Consider the following 12,377-nt stretch of genomic DNA (forward strand, 5'->3'; position numbering starts at 1 on the left):
CTTGAGTTAAATCCAAGGATGGTGCAAATCAAGGTTGTATGTCATTGTTAATAATCACATCAATGAACAGAGTGAGGGGAATAAGTCATCTGGTAGAGAGAAAGGTGGAGAAGATGAGAGGAAGTGGGAAAGGGAGAGAGAGACACAGAGAGGGAGACAGAGACAGAGAGAGACAGACAGACAGAGAGATACAGACAGAGACACAGAGAGACACACACAGAGAAAATGTTATACATGGGCAATCAGATAATATGCAAGGCCCTAGAAACTTGTAGTTACTAAAATATTTTAAAAGTTTTATTTTTTACTTTTGTATATGTTTGTGTATTTTCATAGGAGTATGAGTCTCTCTCTCTCTCTCTCTCTCTCTCTCTCTCTCTCTCTCTCTCTCTCTATTTCTGTGTGTGTGTGCCCAGTGATATTTTAAGAGTGTGAGTTCCCCTGAAGCTAGAGTCATGGAAAATTGTGAGTTACTTAATGTGAGTGCTGGGAAACAGATGCCACACTTCTGAAAATCTTCAAGTACTTTTGACCACTGAATTATCTTTCTATCACCTAATGACATAATTTTGAAGAGCAAGTTTTAAAAACAGCTTTATTGCTCAAGGAAATATAGAAACTAGCAAAAATTATCTATAAACAAATAAATTGTAAATGAAATAAATAGAGATATAAAAGGGAATGGTGGCATTATGAGATAAAAATGCGTAAAAAAGTGTTATCATATAAACCTGATGACCAAACTGTCTCTGTAACCCAAATAAATTACATGTAGAAAACTGACTCCACAGCATTGTTTTCACATTCTCACAAATGTTCTTTGAGATGTGTGTATCCACACAGCCACTCATGCACACATACACACCAGGTCATAATAAATAAGATATTTTACAGGAAAAACCACAGTTTGAAGGCAAGGTGGAGGACATGGGACAATCTTATATGAACAAAGATTATTTAATAAGAAGATAGGAGTGGAATATCAGTCACCAAGATATCTGTCACCCTATGCAAAGATGAACTCTAAGGCTCATAGGTATAAAAAACCTTTTAAATCATCATTTCCTATAGTTAGGAAAAGAGATGTTATGTTTAATAGCTTTTAGTGTTAACTTAGCACAACCTATAACCACATTGGAAAAGATTTCCAATGAGGAATCATCTAGATTACATTGGCTCTAGGCATGTCTTTGAAAAGGTGTCCTGCTAGTTCATTGATAATTTAGAACATTGTGGGCAGCATCAGTCTCTACTCATGGGAGTCCAGAAAATTATAAGGGAAGAGAAAGCTAGTTGCAGGCAAGAAAGCAAGAGCAAACATATTGTCTGTCTGATATTGACTATGAGTACAGTGTTTTAACTTCCTACCAAGACTTCTTATCAATATTATACTGTACTCTGGAGTTGTAAGCAAAACAAACCCTTTTCTCTCTAAGTTGCTTTTTGTTAGAATTGATGCAAATTCAGATACAGGCAGAATTTAGAATCCCACATAGATAAGACCAGAAAAGAACCACCTCTCAAAATATTGTATTTAAACAAAGAAAATATATTGAAATTGGAAAGAGAGAAACACCAAGTCAAATGTAAAGGAAATTCTGTCAGAATAAGAGATTTCTAGATAAGACTTTGATAAGCAGAATGGACTAGAAAGCTTCATTTCAAGTTCTAAAAGACAACCAATGACAACTCAGACTACTGTACCCATCAAAGCTACTTGTCATAACTCAAGGAGAAATAAAGTTTATATGCTAAACATATGTGAAATAAATTTATGACCACCAACACAGCTCTACAAAATATATTTATAGGAGTTGTGTATACTGAAGAGGAAAATAGATGTATCCTTAACACTGCAACAAGTATAAGTTAGCTTCCCTAGTCAACTTGACAGAACCTAGAATTATCAGAGGAAGCCACTGTTAAGATATTGTCCCCATCAGATTGACATGTTACCAGGTGTTTCAGCTGTTGTCTTCATTGATGATCAATGTATTCAGGCACACAGCAAAGGTAGCTGGGTTTGGCTTGTATGAGAAAGCTAACTGAGCATGAAACACTGAGGAGGTTAACAAGCAGATTAGTAAAATGATTTCTGCTTCAGTTCCATCTGGAGATACTTCCCTGACTTCTCCCATTGATAAATTCCAACCTGAAAAATGTAAGCCAGATAAATACTTTCTTCCTCTACAATGCTTCTAGCAAGAATGTTTTATCACAGAAACCACAAAGCAAACCAGAACAACAGCTAAGCAAGTAGTAAGAGGAAAACAGCTCGAGCACATTGGCAAAATCATCAAAATTACAATAATCAATAGGTACCTTTCAGTAGTGTCTTACTATTAATGGTGTCAATCCTTAATCAAAAGACACAGGTTGGGAGACTAGAATAAAAAGTAGAAAGGTTTTTTTGTTATACTCCATTATAAAAGAGAGCTGTAACCTTACAATGAAGTGATGAAAAATGATGTTCTAGGCAAATGGAGCTTGAAAACAAGCTAATGTTGATGATGCAATCTGACAAAATAGACTTATAATCAAATCTAATGAGAAATGATAAATATCACTTTCTTCAGCAGCCCGTGTAACTTTCTTTAAAATAGATCCTATATTAGGACACAAAGAATGTCTGGGCAAATATGAGGAAACTAAAATATTTCCTTATATTCTACGTGACAACAATAAAATGACTACAAATAAACAAGAGAAAATCTAAAAGGTAAACAAACTCAAGGAGATTAAACAACTTACAACTTAGTTATGAATGATTTCTTAAAGAAATCAAGAGTAGAAAGTCTCCTAGAATAAAATGAAAATTAAAAAAAAAATGTACTTTAATCTGCGAGATGCAATGTAAATAGTCCTAAGAGAGATGTTTCAAGGTCAATATACTTACATTAAGAAATCAAAGAGATTTCTAATAATTTAGTTAATGGTTCACCTTAGGGCTTAGGAAAAAGAAGGAGTTAAACACCCAACTCATGAGCTGGAAAGAAAGCACTGACCTTGATGAAATTAGTGAAATGAAAGCATCTTAACAATAAACAAACCACAGAGTCAGTGAAATAGATTTGGTTCTTTCACAATATAAACAATGTTGACAAACTTTAGATAAACTAACCAAAAGGAAGAATGAATGCCAAAGCTCATACAGTAAGACATGAAAATGGAGTCATTATGACAAGCTCCAGTGAAATTCACAAAATTATTAGAATTTACCTTAATAACATTCCACTAAAATGGACAATCTAAAATATATGGATGAATTTCCACATAGAGTAAAAACTAGCAAAATTAAACTAAAATGGCATTTTAGAAAATTAATCAATTGTGGATGGGGATAAAGCTCAGCAGTTAAAAACATTCACTGTTCTTGTAGAGAACTAGGATTCAGTTTCTAGCACTTACATTGACAACACACAATGCCTCCTTTCAGCCTCTTTGGGCACCAGACACATATGCAACAAACACATGCATGCAAGAAAGACACTTCTACACATAAAATAAATGAACCTTAAAAATAGTCAGGACTGGCCCTGCCCTCACCTCTGGGGTGGAGGACAGCATAGCAAAGACCAGTGCTGAATAACTCAGCCGATACCAAGGCTCAAATCTAGGGCTTTTAGTTGGGTCACCCCAACATTTACACTATCTATGAGCTGGTGGAGAAGGTGAAAAGAGCCAGTCCTGCAGAAGCATAGCCACAGGATCTCTATGGCTTTGAGCAACAGGATATCCAAGAAATGTCTGGGTGAGGTTCCAGATTGATGGTGAAACAGAAGCCAGAGTCCCTGAAACAGACCAACAGCTCATTGCAATGAACATTGGCAAGTGAAGTTGTTTTGGAAAAGGGTGTATTGCATGACACACCCCAGGTCCCTAGGCCATTATGATGAACAAATAAGTAATGGAGAGGTGGGAAAAATGGAGTAGCAAAGTGGTACAAGTATGTTGTAACTGGATACATGACATCTTTGACTGGTATGAGAACATATTTGACATACAGAACATCTCACAGCATCAGATCACTCACACATTCTCTTCTATTTCCCTTCTACATTGATATCTTGGTGTAGGCCCCATGAATCTTCCTTGTTAACTCGTCTCTCTGGGTCTGTGAATCATAGCATTATTATCCTTTTTTCTTGTAGCTAATAACCACTTATGAGTGAGTACATACCATGTTTAGATTTCTCTGTCCGGGTTACCTCACTCAGGATGATTTTTTTTCTGGTTCCATCCATTTGCTTCTAAATTTTCTGGTGTTCTTGTTTTTTTTTAAGTTACAATTTTTTTATTTTATAATTTGATTTAATTTTACATATCAGCCATGGATTCCCCTGTCCTCCCCCCTCACCCTGTGCCTTTCCCCCAGCCCACACCCCCTTGCCATCTCCTCCAGGGCAAGGAATCCCCTGGAGATTCAGTTCAACCTGGTAGATTCAGTCCAGGCAGGTCCAGTCCCCTTGTCCCAGGCTGAGCAAAGTGTCCCTGCATAAGCCCCATGTTCCAAACAGGAAGCTCATGCACTAAGGACAGGTCTCAGTCCCACTGCCTGGGTGCCTCCCAAACAATTCAAGCTAATCAACTGTCTCAATCATCCAGAGGGCCTAATCCAGTTGGGGGCTCCTCAGCTATTGGTTCATAGTTCATGTGTTTCCATTAGTTTGGCTATTTGTCCCTGTGCTTTTTTCAGTCTTGGTCTCAAAAATTCTCTCTCATTCAAACCCTCCTATTTCTTGCCAATTGGACTCCTGGAGATCCACGTAGGGCCTGGCCGTGGATCTTTGCATCCAGTTCCCTCAGTCATTGGATGAGATTTCTAGCATGACAGTTAGGGTGCTTGGCTATCCTATTACCAGAGTAGGTCAGTTTGTGCTTTCTCTTGACCATTGCCAGTAGTCTATTGTGGAGGTATCTTTGTGGATTTCTGGGGACCTCTCTAGCACTTTGCTTCTTCCTATTCCCATGGGTGTCTTCATTTATCATGGTCTCTTATTCCTTGTTCTCCCTCTCTGTTCTTAATCCAGCTGGGATCTCTTGCTCCCCTAAACTCTCTTTCCCTTAACTCTTGCCCTTCATTACCTTCCTCCCCCCACATCCAGTTTGTTCATGTAGATCTCATCCATTTCTCTGTCAGTGGGTGATCCCTGTGTCTTTCTTAGGGTCCTGTTTTCTAGGTAGCCTCCCTGGAGTTGTGAATAGCAGTGTAGTCATCCTTTGTTTTATATCTAGTATCCTCCCACGAGTGAGTACATACCATGTTTGTCTTTCTGAGTCTGGGTTACCTCACTCAGGATGACTTTTTCTAGATCCATCCATTTGCCTTCAAACCTCATGATGTCATTGTTCTTCTCTGCTGAGTAGTACTCCATTGTGTATATGTATCACATTTTATTTATCCATTCTTCCACTGAAGGGCATCTAGGTTGTTTCCAGATTCTGGCTATTACAAACAATGCTGCTCTGAACGTAGCTGAGCATGTGTCCTTATGTTAAGATTTAGCATTCCTTGAGTACATGCCCAAGAGTGGTATAACTGGGTCTTGGGGGAGATTGATACCCAGTTTTCTAAGAAAGCCCCATATTGATTTCCAGAGTGGTTGTACAAGCTTGTATTCTCACCAACAGTGGAGGAGAGTTTCCCTTGCTCTGCATCCTCTCCAGCATAAGCTGTCTTCAGTGTTTTTGATCTTAGCCATTCTGACGGATATAGGGTGGTTTCTGAGTCATTTTGATTTGCATTTCCCTATATTAGGGATGTTGAGCAATTCCTTAAGTGTCTTTCAGCCATCTGTGCTTCCTCTGTTGAGAATTCAAGTTTAGCTCTATAGCCCATCTTTTAATTGTATTGTTCAGTATTTTGATGTCTAGCTTTTTGAGTTCTTTATATATTCTGGAAATCAGCCCTCTGTCAGATGTGGGATTGGTGAAGGTCTTTTCCCATTCTGTAGGCTGTCACTTTGTCTTGTTGACCGTGTCCTTTGCTCTACAAAAGCTTCTCAGTTTCAAGAGGTCCCATTGATTGATTGTTTCTCTCAGTGTCTGTGCTACTGGTGTTATATTTAGGAAGTCGTCTCCTATGCCAATGCATTCAAGACTACTTCCTACTTTCTCTTCTATCAGGTTCAGAGTAACTGGATTTATAATGAGGTCTTTGATCCACTTGGACTTAAGTTTTGTGCATGGTTGTCCTGGCCAGTGGGATCCTCAGCAGAGACTCTAGAAGGGGGAATGGTGAATGAAGGGACTGTTGGGAAACAAAATATGGATGACTGCGCCTTGACCTTTCATGTTTGGATGATCTGGCATAACTACACCCTTGACAACTGTTACTAACTTACAAAAACATCTGTTCCCAGGAAAAAAAACCAAAATGTACTCTTAGGATAACTTCCTGGAACATGTTCAGGTTGGTCGGTTGCACAAGGTTTGGACCAAAGAGACCTTGCCCTGATCCTATTCTTCAGAAGAGACCTCACCCTGATCCTATTCTTCAGAAGAGACTTCACCCTTATCCTATTCCTCAGAAGCTTTTCATCCCCCTTCCTTCCCCTATTCACTTCTCCTATCCACCAGTATATATAAGCCTGCTTGCCCTGGCAATAAATGAGACCTTGATGGTACTCAGACTGACTCTGTTTTTCTTTATGCGCCTGGTCTCCTTTCTCTCTTGCCCCCATTGGTTTTTTCAGGAGGTGCCTCCTCGGGTCCTACCTAATAACCTGGCCTGCTGGATGGGTCAAGGGACAAGAGATACAAAGAATTGACAGCAAGACAGTATTCTGATCAAGCTGCAATTTTTTTTCCTCAGGTGGGTTTTATAGTAAGCAGACCAGAAAACTTTCTTTGGGAAAAGATCAGGGGACTGTTGAGTTGCCAAGCAACCCAACCAAGCAACCTAACCACAAAACATTGTTACTATAGCAGAATGATAAGGAAATGTTAAGTTATTTTCTAATAACTCTGGACTTCTCCAGGCATGTCAAAAGTTTCTGGTTAGGGGCTCAATACTGGACAGCAGAAACTTAACTCAGGCAGGCAATATGGCATGGATCTTGAAATTGTCCTCGGCATCTCCTCACTTTATTTTATTTTATGAGGGAGTGTGCCCACCTGGACATGGGTGGACCTTAACCGACTGGGGGAGACATTGACCTGACTCCTCCTAGAGCTGCTGCTGGCTTGAGAAAAAGGGTACCTTTTGTGGAGGAGAGTTGTTAGGCATTTTTGTTGCCTCTGATACCAACCTCTATTCAAGTCAGGTTTGTCTCTCAGGGAATCCAAACCAAGGGCTATTAAATCAGCCTTCCCCTGCATTGCTTGGCCTTGCACCCAGTGGCATCCATACTGACTGATGCCAATAACCATAGGTTCATACTTTATGCTGCTTGTAAAGGAGAAGAGGGCTGAGAAATATCATAGGGATCGCATCCTCGATCCAACATTTCAAGCCGATGGTAATGAACCTGTATAAGTTTTGATGCCAGGGAGTCTATTTGTTTTTTGATGAATTGGATTAGCCTGCAAATTATAAAGGGACCCAAAGTTACAAATAACAAGATGCTGACTAACGGTCCTGCAAGAGGCATCAAAAGGGAGAACATGGATGATTTCCACCAATCATCTGCTGCGGCAGAGAATTGCTACTTATGTAGCTCTAGGCTAAGTTTATGTAGCTTATTTATCTGGGTTTCTACCATTCCAGACTCAGTAATATAATAACAACATTCTTCCCTCAGAAAAAGGCATGTCCCACCCTTTTCTGCTGTCAACATGTCCAAGGCCCGTCAGTCTTGTAGGGTAACATGTGCAAGAGAGGTTAACTGCCTCTGGAGGGTGGATAAGGATGCTGCAGAAGCCTCAATGGCTACCTGAAGTTGCTTGGATAGGTGAGCTGTTGTTATGAGGGAATGACCCAGAACTCTGGCCATCCCTTCCCTCACATCTAGTATCCACTTATGAGTGAGTACATACTATGTTTGTCCTTCTGAGTCTGGGTTACCTCACTCAAGATGATATTTTCTAGATCCATCCATTTTCCTGCAAATTTCATGATATCATTGTTTTTTACTGCTGACTATTACTCCCTTGTGTATATGTGTCATTTTTTCTTTATTCATTCTTCAGTTGAGGGGCATCTAGGTTATTTCCAGGTTCTTGCTATTACGAAAAATGCTGCTATGAACATAGGTGAGCATGTGTCTTTATTGTAAGATTTAGCAATCCTTGAGTATATGGCCAAGAGTGATATAACTGGGTCTTGAGGAAGACTTATTCCCAATTTTCTGAGAAACTTCCATACTGATTTCCAGAGTGGTTGTACAAGTTTGCATTCCCACCAACAGTAGATGAGTGTTCCTCTTGCTCCTCTCCAGCATAAGCTGTTTTCAGTGTTTTTGATTTTAGCCATTCTGACAGGCATAAGGTGGTATCTCAGAGTTGTTTTGATTTCCATTTCCCAGATGACTAAGGATGTTGAGCAATTCCTTAAATGCCTTACAGTCATTTGAGCTTCCTTTGTTGAGAATTCTCTGTTAAGTTCTGTAGCCCATTTTTAATTGGATTGTTCAGTATTTTGATGTCTAGCTTTTTGAGTTCTTTATATAATCTGGAGATCAGCCCTCTGTCATATGTGGGGTTGGTGAAGATCTTTTTCCATTCTGTAGGCTGTTTTTTGGTCTTATTGACCATGTCCTTTGCCCTACAAAAGCTTCTCAGTTTCAGGAGGTCCCATTTATTAATTGTTTCTCTCAGTGTCTATGCTACTGGTGTTATATTTAGGAAGTGATCTTTTATGTCAATACGTTCAAGACTACTTCCTACTTTCTCTTCTATCAAGTTTAGTGTAACTGGATTTTTTGCTGATCAACTTGGACTTAAGTTTTATGCACGGTGACAGATAAGGATCTATTTGTAGCTTTGTACATGTTGACATCCAGTTATGCCAGCACCATTTGTTGAAGATGCTTTCTTTCTTCTATTGTACAGTTTTGGCTTCTTTGTCAAAAATCATATATTCATAGGTGTACAGATTAATATCAAGGTCTTCAATTCGATTCCATTGGTCCACATGTCAGTTTTTATGCCAGTATCAAGCTGTTTTTTTTATTACTGTAGCTCTATAATAGAGCTTGAGGTCAGGGATTGTGATGCCTTCAGAGGTTGCTTTATTGTACAGGATTCTTTTGGCTATCCTGGGTTTTCTCTTTTTCCATATGAAGTTGAGTACTATTCTTTTAGATCTGTGAAGGATTGTGTTGGTATTTTGATGGGGGTTGCACTGAATATGTAGATTGCTTTTGGTAAGATTGCCATTTTTATGAGGTTAATCCTGCCTACCCATGAGCATGGGAGATCTTTCCATTTTTTGACATCTTCTTTAATTTTTTTCAGGGACTTAAGTTCTTGTCATATATGTTCTTCACGTGCTTAGTTAGAGTTATCCCAAGGTATTTTATATCATTTGTGGCTATTGTAAAGGGTGATGTATCTCTGATTTCTTTCTCAGCCTGTTTATTAACTGTATATAGGAGGGCAACTGATTTTTTTTGGAGTTGATCTTGAATCCTGGTATGTTGCTAATGATGTTTATAAGCTGCATCAGTTCTTTCAAAATTTTGGGGTTACTCATGTATACTATCATGTCATCTGCAAATAGCAAAAGATTGACTTCTTCTTTTCCAATCTGTATCCCCTTAATCTCCTCTTGTTGTCTTGTTGCTCTGGCTAGAACTTCAAGTACTATATTGAATAAGTATGGGGAGAGTGGGCAGCTTTGCCTTATTCCTGATTTTAGTGGAATTGTTTTGATTTTCTCTCCATTTAATTTGAAGTTGGCTGTTGGTTTACTGTAAATTGCCTTTATTATGATTATGTATGTTCCCTGTATTCCTGATCTCTCAAAGACCTTTATCATGAAGGGGTGTTGGATTTTTTCAAATGCCTTTTCTGCATCTAGTGAGATGATCATGGGTTTTTTTTCTTTCAGTTTGTTTATATGATGTTTTACATTGATGGACTTTCTTATGTTGAACCACCCTTGCATCCCTGGGTTTAAGCCTGTCATGGTGGATAATTGTTTTGATGTGTTCTTGGAGTCTGTTTGCCCTTATTTTATTGAGTATTTTTGCATCAATGTTCATGAGGGAGATTGGTATATAGTTCTCTTTATTTGTTGCATCTTTGGTTTAGGAATCAGGGTTATTGTAGCCTCATAGAAGGAGTTTGGTAATGTTCCTTCTGTTTCTATTGTGTGGAACAATTTAGAGAGCATTGGTATTAACTCTTCTTTGAATATCTGGTAGAAATCTGTGCTGAAAACATCTCTTCATGGTCTTATTTTGGTTGGGAGACTTGTAATGACTGTTTCCTTAGAGGTTATAGACTATTTAAATAGTTTATCTGCTCTTAATTTACTTAGGTATGTGGTACCTATCCAGAAAATTGTCCATTTCTTTTAGGTTTTCCAGTTTTGTGGAGTAGAGGTTTTTGAAATATGACCTGATAATTCTCTGGATTTCCACAATGTCTGTTGTTATGTCCCCCATTTCATTTCTGTTTTTGTTTATTTGGATGTTCTCTCTCTGTCTTTTTGTTAGTTTGGATAAGGGCTTGTCTATCTTGTTGATTTTCACAAAGAACCAACTCTTTGTTTCATTAATTTTTTGTATTTTTCTCTTAGTTTCTATTTTATCAATTTCACATCTCACTTTGATAATTTCCTGGCATCTATTCTTCCTGGGAGACTTTGCTTCTTCTTGTTCTAGAGCTTTCAGGTGTGCTGTTAAGTCACTAGTGTGAGATTTCTCCAATTTCTTTACGTGGGCATTTAGTGCTATGAATTTCCCTCTTTGCACTGCTTTCATAGTGTCCCAGTTTGGGTATGTGGTGTCTTCACTTTTGTTGATCTCTAATTTCTTTCTTTATTTCTTCCTTAACCAATTGGTGATTCAATTGAGCATTATTCAGTTTCCATGAGATTGTAGGTTTTCTGTAGTTTTTGTTGTTATTGAAATCTAACTTTAAACCATGGTTGTCTGATAGAACACAGGAGGTTATTCCATTTGTTTTGTATCTGTTGAGATTTGACTTGTGTCCAACTATGTGGTCCATTTTAGAGAAAGTTCAATATGTTGCTTTATAAGAACATTGGGAATCAGTCTCCCCCAAGATCCAGCTATACCATTGTTGGGCATGCACCCAAGGAATGCTCAATCATATCACAAGAGCACTTGCTCAGCAGTTTAAATCAGCATTGTTTATAATAGCCAAAACCTGGAAACAACCTAGATTCCCTTCAACTGAAGAATGGATAAATAAATTGTGGCACATATACACAATGGCATACTACTCAGCAGAGAAAAACAATGGCATCAGGAGGTTTGCAGGCAAATGGAAGGATCTAGAAAAAATCATCCAGAGTGAGGTAACCCAGGCTCAGAAAGACAAATATGGTATGTACTCCCTCATAGGAGGTTACTAAATGGGGAACAAGGATGACTGGACTGCTACTCACATCACCAGTGAGGCTACCTGGAATACAGGACCCCAAGAAAGACTCTAGGATCACCCAATGATTGAGAAATTGCTAAGATCTATGTGAACAACCTGGACATGAGTGGGAGCAATGAAGGGCAAGGGTCGAGGGAAAGAGAGCAGGAGATCCCAGCTGGATCAAGAAAAGAGAGGGAGAATAAGGAATAGGAGACCCTGATAAATGAAGACCACATGAGAAAAGGAAGAAAAAAAGTACTAAAGAGGCCCACAGAAATCCACAAAGATACCCCTACAAAAGACTGCTGGCAATGGCCGAGAGACAGCCGGGACTGACCTACTCTCGTGATGGGATGACCAATAGCTGTGCCATAAACCCCATCCAAATACTGAGGAATCTGGATGCAGACATCCATGGCTAGGCCCCAGGTTGAGTGCCTGGAGTCTAATTAGTGAGAAAGAGGAGGATTTATATGAGAGAAAATTGTTGAAAGCATGGTTGGATAAAACACAGGGACAAATAACCAAATGAATGGAAACACATGAACTATGAACCAAAGGCTGAGGGGGCTCCAACTGGATCAGGCTCTCTGAATAGGTATGACAGGCTTGATCTGTTTGGGAGGCATCTAGGCAGTGGTACCAGGTTCTGGGCTCATTGCATGAGTTAGCTGTTTGAAACCTGGAACTTATGCAGGGATGCTTGGCTCAATCTGGGAGGAGGGGACTGGACCTGCCTGGACTGAATCTATCGGGTCAATCTCAGTCCTTGGGGGAGGCCTTGTTTTGGAGGAGGTGGAAATAGGGGTTGGGCTGGAGGGAAGGGGAGGGGGGCAGGAAGGGGGAGAGCAAGGGAATCTGTGGCTGTTATGTAGAATTGA

Source organism: Peromyscus leucopus, chromosome 1, assembly GCF_004664715.2.
Source record: "Peromyscus leucopus breed LL Stock chromosome 1, UCI_PerLeu_2.1, whole genome shotgun sequence".
NCBI lineage: Eukaryota > Metazoa > Chordata > Mammalia > Rodentia > Cricetidae > Peromyscus > Peromyscus leucopus.